Genomic DNA, 12,905 nt, shown 5'->3' on the forward strand with positions numbered 1-12,905 from the left:
GAAGTTGAGTTTACTGCATCTGACCTTTCATGTCTATAGTGTATATGTTCTCACTATGTTTTTACATATAATTAAAAGTTTATTCTTTGGGTTACTAGTATTTATGAAAGTGGAAAATTTAAGCCCTGTAATCTTTTTGGTTTAATTTTGCTTTTTACAGTTTATTATGATATACTTAATGTATAATAAACTCATAATTTTAATATACAAATTTGATATGTTGGAATATATATATTATACACCCTTGAAACCATTATCACAATCATGATAGTGAACATATCCACTACCCCTGAAAGTTTCCTCATGTTCCTTGGTAATCGCTTTCTCAAGCCCCTTCTCCCCACCACAGGCAACTCTGACCCATTTTCTCTCACTATAGGTTGCAGTGAGAGAACTGCATTTTCTAAAATTTAAAGAAATAATCATAAAAATGTATTCTTTATGTCTTCTTTCATTCAGCATAATTATTTTGAGATTTCCTCATGCTGTTTTTAAATAGCTTATTATTGTGTTACCCGGTAACATTCCTTTGTATGGATTGGCCATATTTGTTTATATATTCAGCTGTTGATGGATTTTTGGATTGTTTTGAGTTTGAAGCTACTCTGAATAAATATGCTGAATAGACACACAGATAAAAATCACTGTATGGACATATACTCTCATTCCTTTAGGGTAAATGGCTAGCAGGAGAATAGCTGTGTCATTTGGTGGTTATGTTATTAATTCATCAAGAAACCGCCACACCATATTCCAGAATTGCATCTTTAATTCCCACTAGCAGTGCATGAGAGCTTCATTCGCTCCACATAGTCGCCAGTACTTGGCTTGGTAAATTTCTAAAATTCTCTCTATTATAAGAGGTGAGTAATGGTATCTCATTATATTTTATTTGGTATTTCCCAATTAGTAATTATAAGAGATTCTCAAACCTCTTCATATAATTATTTGCAACCACTACATCTTCTTAAATAAGATGTCTGTTCAGATTTTCTGCCAAACTCTTTAGTGGGTCATTTTGTTTTCATTCTAATGTGTTCTGAGAGTATATTTTATAATCTGGATATAAGTCCCTTATCCAATATCTAACTTGAAATTATTTTCTTCTAGTCTGTGGCTTTAAGAGCTTGTAGCTTAATTCTCTTAAAAGACTGTTTTGGAGATCACAGTTTGTAAGTTTAGAGAAGTATAATTTATCAGTAACTGTTATAAACATAGAAGCAAAACTTCTAAAGAAACTTGTAAAGAAAATTCTAGCTAATTCAATCTAACAATATATAAATAGAATAAAATATTATGACCAGGTGGGACTTTTCAACATCCATTCCTATTTAAAGTAAAAAATAAATTAATTAAAAATCCTGTCAGAGAACATAAAAGAGAAAGTCTTCTCTCTGAAAATGGGCACCTACAAATAATGTTGTGTTTCCCAGATGGTGCTGGTGGTAAAGAAACTGCCTGCCAATACAGGAGACATGGGAAAGGCAGGTTGGATTCATGAGTTAGGAAGATCCCCTGGAGGAGGGCATGGCAACCACTCAAGTATTCTTGTCTGGAGAATCCCATGGATAGAGGAGCCTGATGGGCTATACTCCATAGGGTCACAAAGATTCGGGCACGACTAAAGCCACTTAGCACATACATGCAACAACAATGTTAAACATCATACGTAATGTTAAAAATATGAAATCCTTTCCCCCTAAAATTGGGAATGAGAAGAGGACGACTCTTCTCAGCACCCCTATTCAACTTTGTACTGAAGATTCTAATCCGTGAAATAAGGCATAAAATAAGTGACGTGCAAATTTAGGAAAAGCTACTAGAATAAGCAAGTTTAGCCAAATTGCAAGATAAGACATCATGATTGTAGTCATGATTTAATTTCATTTAAAAGCAACATTTTTAATAGAATAGAAATATGATTCAGCATGTGTGTTAAGTCACTTTCAGTTGTGTCCGACTCTTTTCGGCCCCATGGATGGTAGCCCTCCAGGCTCCTCTGTCTATGGGATTCTCCAGGCAAGAATACTGGAGTGGGTCACCATGCCCTCCTCCAGGGGATCTTCCTGTCTCCTGTGGCTCCTGCATTGTAGGCAGATTCTTTACTGCTGCGCCACCTGGAAAGCCCAGAAATACGATTACTTTAGAATAAACCTAGCAGAACATGTGTAAAGGTTATACATTTAAAATTATAAACATTGCTAACACAATTTAAAGACTCAATTAAATAGTGAGATTTTATCATGTTTCTAGTTCAGAGCACTCAGTATGATGATAATTTTTTTCTCCAAAGTGTGTCTCTAGATTATATCTATAGATTCAACACAATCCTAGTAAAAATTATAGCAGAATTTTTTGTAGAAATCTTCATTTTTGTTTTAAAATTCATATGAAAATACTAAGGATCTTGAATAGCTCAAATATTTTTGAAAAAATTGGAGATCTGGAATAAAGCAGCAACACACACACAAAAAAAGATGTGGGTTTTGACTTAAATGTAGTCAAATAGATCAAATAACAGAATAGAGAATCTAGTGATAGATCTGTATACAGGCATACCTCAGAGATACTGTGGGTTTCTGGACCACTTCAATAAAGTAAATATTGGAATAAAGTGAGTCACAAATCTTTTTTTGGCTTCCCAGTGCATATAAAAGTTGTGTTTCTACTGTAGTGCATTAAAGGTGGAATACTATTATGTCTAAATATAATATACTTAGTTTAAACATACTTTATCGGTAAAAACGCTAACCATCATTTGAGTCTTTATTAGTCATAATTATTTTGCTGGTGGAAGATCTTGCCTCAGTGTTGATGACTGTGACTAATTAGGGTGGAGGTTGCCAAAGGTTGAGGTGACCATAGCAATTTCTTAAAATAAGATAGCAATGAAGTTTGTCACATAGATCTTTTTCTCTGTAGTGTACAAGGCTACTTGAGACAGTTTACTTACAGCAGGATTTCTTTCAAAATCAAAAGTCAATCCTCTCGAACTTCTTGCTGATTTATCAGTTAAGTTTCTGTAATATTCTAAATACTTTGCTGTCATTTCAACAACTTCATAGCATCTTCATCAGTAATAAATTCCATCTCAAGAAACCACTTTATTTGCATATCCATGAGAAGCAACTCCATCCGTTTTAAGTTTTATCATGAGATGACAGCAATTCAGTCTCACCTTCAATGTCCACTTCTGATTCCAGTTCTCTTGCTGTTTCTACCACATCATCAGTTCCTTCCTCCACTGTAATCTCGAACCCCTCAAAGTCATCCATGAGGGTTGGAATCAGCTTCTTCCAAAATCCCATTAATATTGATATTTTCACCTTTCCCCATGAATCATAAATGCCTTTAATGGCATGAGAATATGGATGTTGTATTCTCAGGCATGAAAATACCATTAACCTCATTGTGCCTCTCCATCAGAGTTCTTGATTGACCAGGTGCAATGTCAATGAACAGTAGTATTTTGGAAGGAAATTTTCTTTTTTTGAACAGTAAGTCTTAACAGTGGGTGGCCTTAAAACATTCAGTACATGATATTGCAAACTGATGTATTGTCATTCAGGCTTGTTCTACTTATAGAGCACAAGCAAAGTTAATTTAGCATCATCCTTAGGGACTCTAGGATTTTTAGAATGGTAAATAAGGACCGGCTTCAACTTATAGTCACCAGCTGTACTAGTTCCTAACATGAAAGTCAACCTGTCTTTTAAAGCTTTGAAGCTGGAGATTGACTTCTCTTCTCTAGTTATGAAAGGCTTAGATGGCATTTTCTTCCCCAAAAGGCTGTTTCATCTGTATTAAAATCTGTTTTTTTAGTGTAGCTACCTTCTTTAATGATCTTCACTAGATCTTCTAGATAACTTGCTGCAACTTCTCCATCAGCACTTGCTCCTTTACCTTGTACTTTTATGTTTTGGAGATGGCGACTTTCCTTGAACCTCATGAACCAACCTCTGCTAGCTTCACACTTTTCTCCTGCAGCTTCATCACCTCCCTCAGCCTTCATCAGATTAAAGAGTTAGGGTCTTGCTCTGGATTAAGCTTTTGCTTAAGACAATGTTGTAGTCAGTTTAATGTTCTAGTCAGACAACTAAAGCTTCCTTCATATCAGCAGTGAGGCTGTTCCACTTCTTATCATTTGTGTGCTCACTGGAGCAGTACTTTAATTTCCTTCAAGAACTTTTCCTTTGCATTCACAACTTGGCTAACTGTTTGGCACAAGAGGCCTAGCTTTCAGCCCATCTTGGTTTTCAACAATTCTTCCTCACCAAGTTTAATAATTTCTAATTTTTAACTTAAAGTTAGAGATGTGGCTTGAATACTTAGAGACCATTGTAGGGTTATTAATAGACTGATTGCAGTAATGTTGGGTCTCAGGAAATTGGGAGGCCAGAGGAGAGGGAGAGAGACAGAGGAATAACTGGTCAGTCAAAACGCACACATTTGTTGATTAAGTTTGCCATCTTATATGAAAGTGATTTGTGCCACCTCAAATAATTGCAATACTAACATCAATATCACAAATCATAGATCACTATAACAAATACGATAGTAATTAAAAGCTAGAAATACTAGAAGAATTACTAAAAGAGAGGCAGGAAATGAGAAAATGCTCTTGCAAAAAATGGTGCCAATAGACAATAAACTTACTTGACATAGAGCGGTCACATAGTATCTGCAAAGTGCAATAAAATAAAAGTGAAAATGAAAGTCGCTCAGTCATGTCTGACTCTTTGTGATCCCATGGGTTGCATAGTCCATGGAATTCTCTAGGTCAGAATACTGGAGTGGGTAGTCTTTCCCAAGACACACCAGAATACTGGAGTGCGTAACCATTCCCAAGAACAATTTATTTCTGAAAATACTCTAATGGAATTCAGTAGGAAAAGGTAACTATTTTCAACAAATGATACTGGAACAATTGGAAGTCTGATTTTAAAAAAGGGCTAATACAAATTAACGTCAACTTGTATCTTGTAATTAAACCTAAGTTAATCATACATGTAAATGTTCAACCTAATACTATAAACATTCTAAAATAAAACATAGGAGTACATTCTCAATTTTTTGCTTATTTATTTGATTTTGGCTGTGCAGGGTCTTCCTTGCTGCGTGGGCTTTTTTCTCACTGCAGTAAGCAGGGACCACTCTCTAGTTGCAGTGCACAGGCTTCTCATTGCAGTGGCTGCTCTTGCTGCGGAGCGCAGGTTCTAGGACATGCAGACTTCAGTAAACGTGGCACGTGGGCCCATTAGCTGCGGCTCCCAGGCTCTAGAGCCCAGGCTCAGTAGTTGTGGCACATGGAGTTAGCTGCTCTGTGGCATGTGGAATCTTCCTGGACCAGGGATCGAAACTTTGTGTCCTGCATTGGCAGGTGGATTCTTTACAACTGAGCCACCAGGAAAGCCCAGGAATACATTTTTTAACCTTGGTTTATGTTAAGATTCTTAAGATAAAGCACCACAAAATTCATTATAGGAAAATATTGATAAAACGACTTCCTGAAGATACAAAATGATACTTTTTGGAAGTAAATAAAAAGACAAGCCAAAGACTGAGAGAAAATACTTATTAAGCATATTTTTTTATCCATAATATATAAGCAAACTCTCAAAACTCAGGAAGAAAACAATTTTTTAAAAGCTTTAAATGAGCAAAGAATTTGAAAAGGCACTTCAACAGAGAAGAGTAACAGTAGCAAAAAATATATGAATACATGCTCAGTGTCATTAATTGTTATGAAAATGCAAGTGAAACTTCAATGATAGACAACCTAACACTTACAGGGATGGGTAAAATGAAAAACACTGATTGAGGCAAGAGTTGACAATGCTCTGGAGCAACTGAAACTCTCATACCCTGCTAGTGAGAATGTAAAATGATACAACTTTGGAAAACCATTTGGTAGTTTCTTAAAAGTTAAACCTGCACATGCTCTATGATTGGCTGTTCCACTCATTGACCATACTACACCTATGAGGAAAGAAAGCATATGTTCATACCAACAATTGTACATGAATATTCACAGTAACATAATTTGTAATAGCAAAAATCAGTAAAACAACACAAACACCTCTCAATGGGTAAATGAATAAATTGTGGCACAGTCACTCATTATTTTAAATTTCATACTTGCAAATACAGCGTTTGTGAATTCTGCTACTGGCTATAATTTATTTGTAACCCCAAATCATATAATCTCCAACTCCTGCTAGAATGAAGTTCCTTAGTCTTAATTCCCAAATTATTTTATTATGGATATATGTCAGAAACTAATGATACAAACTCGTTTCTGCATTCATATACATTTAACTCCATTTACTGAAGAAATATTTCTAATCTGAATGCTTAGCCTTCTTTATGATACTCTACTTTTTTGCACTTTTACTTCCCTAGGGTACAATTCTGTGATTTTACATAGTATTCTGGTAGAAAGGGTTGTGAACATTTTCAAAGAATAACAGACATATAAGACTTTCTTGAGAAATTTGTGAATAATGAAAGGATTAATTCACAATTTTATACATCAAAGCACAACAATTCAATTTGTCAATACATTCATTCTAGCAAGTCAGATATGCAATTTCTCCATTTAATCTATTACATATAAATTAGTGGACTTATTGATTAACTGTGGTATAAGAATAATGATTTTTCTGATATTGTCTACTTGGTCATTTAATTTTTAGCTTGAGAAACTACCCTCCATTTCATCTAAACTTTTTAAAAATGTTTTAAGTATACAAAAGTACAAATAAACTTGATATTTACTACAGACCAAGGATGACAATAATTTTTCAAAAAACTCAATTTGACAAGAGGAAAAAGCTTTTTCAAATATAATCATAAGTTTTTCTTGTTTAATTGAACAATATGTTTGTGATGATATTGTTTATTGGTTTGCCAAATACAAACTAGCTACTCTCTCTTGCTACTTCTAATTTCAAGACTGGAAAGGCTACATAATTCATTTTTCCCAGTTCTATGACCATATGATGGGCTTCCCATGTGGCTCAGCTGGTAAAGAATCTACCTGCAATGGCAGAGGAACTGGGTTTGATCCCTGTGTTGGAAAGACTCCTGGAGAAGGGAACGACTACCTACTCCAGTATTCTGGCCTGGAGAATTCCATAGACTGTGCAGTCCATGGGATCACATAGAGTCAGACATGACTGAGTGACTTTCACTCTCTTGGCCATGTGACACAGATCTGATCAATGAAATGTAAGCATAAGGTAATGCACACTTTTAAGAATGATTTTGCATTTCCTGAAATAGAAATAAATGCAGCTGGTGTCATCATGTCTATCTTCCTTTCTCAAACCCACACATGAAGTCTAGAGTTGCTAGAACCTTCATGTCACTATGACAGAAAAGAAAAGAGAAACATGGGGATTCTGAGACCAATATTTTTGAACTCTTTTTTTTCAGAATTTTTATTGACACATAACATTATTATAGTTTCAGATGTATAGTACAGTGATTCAATACATGTATATAGTAAAATGATCACCACAGTAAGTCTAGTTAACATGTCACCATGCATAGACAGAAAATTTAGCTCTTTATTTATCTCTTGTGACAGTTTCTTTTTTCATTTTTTAAATTGTGAAAGTGTGATAACATTTTCAGGAGACTTAGAAAATACAGAAAAAAGTTACATATTGTTCTACTTTATATTTCAGTTACTTTCTAAGTAGATAAATTAAGATTTTTAGTTGGAGTTTCAATATAAAACTCTCAAAAGTGAATACAATGAATAGTCAGAGAAGTAGAAGGATATACTAGACTTGAAAAGCACTGTGAACCAATTCAACATAATTAAGATTTACACAATTTTCACACAACAGCATGATATACATTCTGTTAAAGTTCCCATAGACTATAAATCAGGAGACACTGGAACATATCCAGGGACATAAAACAAGGTACAAAATTTCATGGTCTATATATATTGAGACCATAGAGTCTGTTCTCTTATCACTGTGAAATTATGTCAGAAATCAATATCAAAAATGTTTGAAAATAACCCGCATATTTTCAAGTGCAATATGACATTTACCAAGAGAGATTTTGACTTAGCCATTGGAAGTTTCAATAAAGTTAAAAGAGTGAAAAAACACAGAGGGTGTTTGCAGAGAAGAAAGCATTTAAATGAGAAATTAATATCAAAGATACTTTAAGATCCCATTTATTCAGAAATTAAATGTCTGCTTTTAAATGTGGTACATATATACAATGGAGTATTACTCAGCCATCAAAAAGAATACATTTGAATCAGTTCTAATGAGATGGATGAAACTGGGAGCTGATTATACAGAGTGAAGTAAGCCAGAAAGAAAAACATCAATACAGAATACTAACACACATATATGGAATTTAGAAAGATGATAATGATGACCCTGTATGCTAGACAGCAAAAGAGACACAGATGTGTAGAGCAGACTTTTGGACTCTGAGGGAGAGGGAGAGGGTGGGATGATTTGGGAGAATAGCATTGAAACATGTATACTATCATGTAAGAAACGAATCGCTAGTCTATGTTCGATGCAGGATACAGGATGCCTGGGGCTGGTGCATGGGGATGACCCAGAGAGATGGTGTGGGGAGGGAGGTGGGAGGGGGGTTCATGTTTGGGAACTCATGTACACCCGTGGTGGATTCATGTCAATGTATGGCAAAACCAATACAGTATTGCAAAGTAAAATAAAGTAAAAATGAAAATTAAAAAATAATAATAATAAAATAATGTAAAAAATAAAATAAAATAAATTACAGGTGTATCTAAGAAGCCATAAGAAAGAAAATTTTAAAATATATATTTGTATGAAGAGAATTTATCAGAACTTGCTACATGCAGCTGAAGCTGCTCAGTGCAATTAAATACAATGTGGAATCTTGAATAAGATATGAAAAAAATAATGGATACCAGCAGAAAATTTTGTGAAACTTGAACCAAATCTATAGTTTAGTTAATAATACTGTATCATAATAGTGGAGTCTGTTTCCCCAGCCTTCCTGTCAATGATTGGTCAACAGCTAGTTGCAATTTTGGTGCTGTCATAGGAGATAAGTGCACATCCTTCCACCCTGCCATCCTGAAACTATCCCCCAGCTGTTGAAATTATGTTGCAAGCTGCATACTTTTCTATTCCTTCATATGTGAGAAGTGTTGACTCCTATTTGTTTAAGGCAATGAAAGTCAGGATTGATTCTTTTTTGAATTTGAAGTTATAGACAGCTAAATGTATTTTTAACTCATACATTTTTTGTTTTGTTTATTTCAGGTTGACAATTTTAATGAGGATATTTTCTTTTACTTGCATTATGGCTATGGTTAGATTTAGGCTGTTCATGAAAAGCAGAAAAAAAGCTGTGATTTCCTAATAAAACTCACAACATGAAAGCAGCAATCAGGTTAATTCAGGTCAGGGGAATGTGTTACCAGGTTAATTCAACATGCTACCAGAAATTTCTAAGCTAATTAGGTAAACTCATTTTTTTTTTTAGCTAGCATGAAAGTGAAAATGATATCGCTTAGTTGTGTCCAATCTTTGTGACCACATGGACCACATGTGACCTATCAGGCTCCTCCATCCATGGGAGTTTCCAGGCAAGAATTCTGGAGTGGGTTGCCATTTCCTTCTCCAGGGGATCTTCCTAACCCATGGTTAGCTACCTTAGATTTTGCTATATCTCATGCATAGAGAGAAAATATTGGACATGCTAAAAATATCCTTAAAACAGAAAAATAATTTTTCATAGATATTCAATTGAAATTATATATATGTTAATACATATTCTGTTCCTTTTTTTTTTTTTTTACTTTGTTGTTTTAGTCACTCAATCATGTCCAACTCTTTCTGACCCCATGGGCTGTAGCCTGTCAGGTTCCTCTGCCCATGGGATTCTCCAGGCAAGAATACTGGAGTGGGTTGCCATTTCCTTTTCATCTTTGTACTTTATAATGATTTTAATAATAAAAATCCTAAGTCTCCATGTTAAAAATTTCTTTTCACAGAAGGTTTATAAAGCTAAGTTTGTCAGATAGGAAAAAATACACATAATGATAATAGTAGTAATTATAATTGAAATTTTTGAGTTCTTATTTTGTTCTGGTTGCTAGTGTAATTGACTTATATATAAATTAATTGTGAACTTATGCATCCAATACTAATTTTACTTCAGTTTTATGTATGAGGAAACTGAGGTCTTCAGTATGAGGAAACACAGTAAATCTTAAACTTCAGTCTACACTGAGGCAATCCAGTTGCATAAACTGTTGGCTTATTGCCTACAGAGCATCTCATTTCTTCTTTGTTTAGAGACAGGATATTTTTGGGCAGAGGAAATAGTCCAACTTATAGTCCTAGCTCAGTCTTGAAGGAGGGATTGGAGATGTTTGGATTTTTCAAAAATGGAAATATGATTTGGTATTCAAAAGAACTTTTATTCTCCGATGGACTACTGGAATTGGTAATTGACTTTCTCTGTTATTGTATAAAAAACGTCTGGAGCAGTTGCGAAGAATGAACAAATTGATTTGTTAGTATTTATTTCTCAATCCAAAATGTATAGTCTTAGTTTCTTAGCAACTTCCTAAGGCCACAATTGGAAATTAATCCTTTAATCTCTCACTTCTTTCCTTCCTTCATTCTCTCTTTCTTTCTTCCTTCCATCCACTAGACAAGATTCTGGAAATTTGAAAAATAAATTTGACACATATTATATAATTTTATTATGAGTATTTTTAAAAAGAAGAGGAAAAGAAAATCAACTTGCCCTTAAAAATTTAAATCTGGTAATGTTTTACACATATTGATAGGAAAAAATAATCTTTTTGTTCTGATCCTATAGGAAAATTTTTAAAAAAAACTATATCACTTAACTTATTATTTGAAAAGCCTAATTTGTGTTGCTTTCTAGAAGAAGACAAAAATTATGGGATTTTTTAAATAAGAAAAATAGGTAGTCTCAAAAGTCAAATAGTAAAATTGAGAACTCATAAAGGATCTCACTATTGGGCATTAATAATGAATATTTATTATTTGAATATAGGCCTTATTTAAGAAAAGAGATGTCATGCACACTGGGTGTAATAAAGTTGTTGGTGGCCTAATGTGTTGCAAGTGTTTTGTCACCTACAGCACTGCATTCTTTAAGGATGTCTAACACACAAAAAAAACTCTCAAGTGAATTTATTGACTAAAACCAGTTCCACAGAACCAATTAGTATCTTACACAGGCTGCCCTGCAAGGCTTATGAGGCCATCCATCACCTGTCCATTTAACTATTTAGCATTTGTTCAAGCAATTTGTCACTGTGTCAGAATGCTAGCATTTCAGAATGGGAGTTTTTGGTTGAAAGAAATCTAACTCAGATACTGCAGATATTTCTCCTTTAATAAGGCTTAGGAAGATTTATGTTTCTATTATATTTAACCTTAAACATCTTGTCTAGAGGGTGAGTTTCTTTGTACTGCAAATATTTCCAATTTAAATCAATTTTTGTGTGAATTTAAAAATATCATGCAAAATGGAATTATTTTATAGTTTAACAATTCAAAGTGCTAACATTACAAAGTACCTTACCTCACAGGTTCAGTGATTACATTCTTATTACTTTTCCAATTCAGTCATTTGCTTTTATATTCATTTCTCATTTCTATTAATTTCACACTCCTGAATGAATTATTTACTATTGAATGGAACAGAAAATGTCTGTATTGCTCATAACATTATGCATCTCAGGTAGATTTGGAATCTTAGAAATATCTAATAGTGGAAGGATTATTGCAGCATTTCAATTATATTACATATAATTTGCAATCAAATTGTTACCCATTTCAAGCACAGAGTATTAATTATAATGCAACTTTGCTGTTGATTACAGATCATAGTCAAATGCTTAATTTTTGTTTCATAAAATGCCAAAGTAATTCTACAATAGTATAGTTTGAAATGTATTGGCTACTTAATATTGAGTAAGATGATGAAAATCACAAAGAGGACTGTAGCCAAAATATAATTTATAAGATGGGTCCATGTAGTATAACAATTACAGAAAAAATATAAGTTCTACATGTTGTTTCAAAGACCCAGCCATTTTACTACCTTAGGCATGCCAATCAAATGAAAATTATTCAGATGTCTAACCTTTAGATTTCAAAAATGGGATGCAGATATATCAATGGCCTTTTTCCCAACTACCCTGTAAGTCTACCTTAAGATTTCTAATATGAAAGAGGCAGGTCTGATGCTGGGGACTCAAATGCCATTTCCTCATCTGAATGTTGTTAAGCAGTTCCCATGACATTTCTCACAAACTTTCAGTGTGTGCTTGCCACTAAACTCAATCCCAGAGATGAAACAGAAAATGTAAACTCCTGAAGAAGGGAGCTGAGTAAAAAGCTTTCTTGAAGTCCTCAGAGTGCTGTGTTTCCATGATCAAGACTTCAGTCACCAATTTCATCCCTCCCACCTAATACAGCCAGCCAAGAATTTGACATGGATGGATATTAGGTTGAAGTAAGGAATGCACAATAAAAGTGTATATGTGTAGCTATACACATGCATACATATGAGTGTCTTTAAGACATTACAAATTCCATCATTCCCATCCATTCCTCAAAATGTTGTTACCTAGAAAATATATTTAACTAATCAAGCATCCTTAAAAGGCAGAGATAAATGTTTTTAAGGGTTGTTGGCTCTATAGTCACTATATTATATTCACACACATCTGCATACATAATATACACACACATTTATTACCTTTTCACAATGTATTTGCAATCCTTATTTTCCCAATAAAGCTAGAAAAGAAATAATTTTATAAGATATTTTTTCATTGGTGTGTAAAATAATATCAAGATACTTCCTTAAGGATTTCTCAAATA

The 12,905-nt window shown here is 33.9% G+C and overlaps 1 pseudogene; it reads right to left on the reverse strand.

The window, feature by feature from the left end:
• Window positions 1-2,779: 2,779 nt before the first annotated feature.
• Window positions 2,780-4,663, reverse strand: LOC138435372 (tigger transposable element-derived protein 1-like; annotated as a pseudogene).
• Between the last annotated feature and the right edge of the window lie 8,242 nt (window positions 4,664-12,905).

This window comes from Ovis canadensis, chromosome 1 (genome assembly GCF_042477335.2).
Source record: "Ovis canadensis isolate MfBH-ARS-UI-01 breed Bighorn chromosome 1, ARS-UI_OviCan_v2, whole genome shotgun sequence".
Classification (NCBI taxonomy): Eukaryota; Metazoa; Chordata; class Mammalia; order Artiodactyla; family Bovidae; genus Ovis; species Ovis canadensis.